The following is a 2,674-nucleotide window of genomic DNA, read 5'->3' on the forward strand; positions in this document are numbered from 1 at the left end:
AGAGAGAAATTCGTAGCAATGTTCCTTCTCGAATGAAAAGAAAAACTTTTGTTACTCTCAATACAAGTTAAGGTTCCTTGAAGGTGAAAAGACATGATGTTATACTAACTAATCCTGAAAAGGAAGACTCAGAAGATGGAGAAGGTGAAATCTCATGTCATCACATCACCATTCTTAAGGAATTAGAGATTGAAACCCCTGAAGAAGACACGGAAGATGTCCCACAGAGTCTAGATGGTGGCCAATCTACCTTAGATGAGCTGAAAGAGGTAAACCTTGGTACAATAGAAGAACCACGCCCAACTTTCATTAGTGCATCTCTCTCTAGTGAAGAGGAGGGTAAGTACATAAGTTTGTTTACAGAGTATAAGGACATTTTTGCTTAGTCATATAAAGAGATGTCAGGACTTGATCCAAAGGTAGCAGTCCATCATCTCGCAATTAAACCAGGATATCGACCGATTAAGCAAGCACAATGACGTTTTTTACCAAAGCTTATTCCCCAGATCGAGGTTGAAGTCAACAAGTTGATTGAAGCAAGATTCATTCGCGAAGTCAAATATCCCACATGGATAGCAAATATTGTCCCTGTCAGAAAAAAGAATGGGCAGCTTCGTGTTTGTGTAGACTTTTGTGACCTGAATAATGCATGCCCTAAAGATGATTTTCCTTTACCCATTACAAAAATCATGGTTGATGCAACTACTGGACACGAGGCGCTGTCCTTTATGGATGGGTCGTCTGGATATAACCAAATACGAATGGCTCTTTTAGATGAAGAAATGACAACTTTCAGGACTCCAAAGGGAATATATTGTTACAAGGTGATGCCCTTTGGATTGAAAAATGTTGGCGCCACTTATCAACGTGCTATGCAAAAAGTGTTTGATGATATGCTACATAAGTATGTCGAGTGCTATGTTGATGACCTTGTGGTCAAACCCAAGAGACGACAATACCATTTGAAGGATCTAAAAGCTGTGTTCGACCGCTTGCGAAAATATCAGTTGAGGATGAACCATCTCAAATGCGCGTTTGGTGTAACTTTAAGAAATTTTTTCGGCTTCATCGTAAGACACCGAGGGATCGAGATAGACCAGTCCAAGATTGATGTCATTCAGAAGATGCCAAGGCCAAAGAATTTTCATGACCTAAGAAGTCTCTAGGGACGATTGGCTTACATTCGAAGGTTCATCTCCAACCTGGCTAGTCGGTGCCAACCTTTTCAAAAAGTTGATGAGAAAAGGAAAAAATTTTGTGTGGGATGAGGCTTGTCAGAATGCTTTTGATAGTATAAAGAAATACTTGCTCAATCCCCCAGTATTAGGAGCTCCAATACGTGGCAAGCCATTAATATTGTACATTGCTGCACAAGAAAGGTCTCTAGGAGCATTGTTGGCACAAGAGAAGGAGAAGGGAAAGGAACGTGCTCTCTACTATCTAAGCAGAACCTTAGTTGGGGTCGAAGTTAACTATTCTCCCATTGAGAAAATGTGCCTTGCACTTTTCTTTGCCATCGATAATTTGAGGTATTAAATACAGGCCTTCACGGTTCATCTAGTAGCAAAGGCGGACCCTATAAAGTATGTTCTATCTAGGCCGATTATCTCTGGACTCTTAGCCAAATGGGCAGTTCTACTCCAGCAATACGACATCGTCTATATTTCCCAAAAGCCGATAAAAGGACAAGCGTTGGCAGATTTTTTGGCAGACCACCCAATTCCTTCAGATTGGAAGTTATGTGAAGACTTGCCAGATGGTGAAGTTTTCTTCACGAAAGTTATAGAACCTTGGACTATGTATTTTGATGGCGCAGCATAAAGAAGTGGGGCGGGGGCAGGCATCATCTTCATTTCTCTTGAAAAATATATGTTGCCTTATAGTTTTATGCTCGCTAAACTGTGCTCAAACAATGTGGCTGAATATCAGGCCTTGATAGTTGGCCTTCAAATGGCATTGGAGATCCGAGTATAACTCATAGAAATTTACGGTGATTCAAAGTTGATAATCAATCAGCTATCGCTTTAGTATGATGTGAAACATTAAGACTTGAAGCCATACTTCGCTTATGCTCGATAATTAATGGAAAGGTTTGACAGTGTGATGCTGGAGCATGTCCCTAGAACATAAAACAAGAGAGTAGATGCATTGGCAAATTTGGCCACTGCCTTGATGATGCCAGATAACGTAGCTCTAAATATACCACTTTGTCAACGATTGATTATGCCTCCAATTTTACCTGAATGTTAGGAAGCGAACGTAACGACATCTCATTTGATTGATGAAGAAGATTGGCGTCAACCTATCATAAAGTATCTTGAGCATGGAAAGCTTCCAAAGGATTCTCGTCATAAAACTGAGGTATGAAGAAGGGTTGCACGCTTTATTTATTACAAAGGAGCCTTATGTCGTCGTTCTCTTGAAGGACTCTTTCTTCGATGTCTCGGAAAGGAAAAGTCAATAAAAACTCTAAATGAAGCACATACAGGTGTTTGTGAAGCACATCAATCGGGACCGAAACTTCAATTTCAGTTGAGAAGAATGGGCTATTATTGGCCTAAGATGGTTCAAGATTCAATAGACTATGTAAAGAAGTGTGAAGCTTGTCAATACCATGCAAACTTCATACATCAACTTCCAGAGCCTCTACATCCAACCGTGGCTTCTTGGCCGT

This window comes from Cucumis melo, chromosome 1, assembly GCF_025177605.1.
Source record: "Cucumis melo cultivar AY chromosome 1, USDA_Cmelo_AY_1.0, whole genome shotgun sequence".
Taxonomy (NCBI): Eukaryota; Viridiplantae; Streptophyta; class Magnoliopsida; order Cucurbitales; family Cucurbitaceae; genus Cucumis; species Cucumis melo.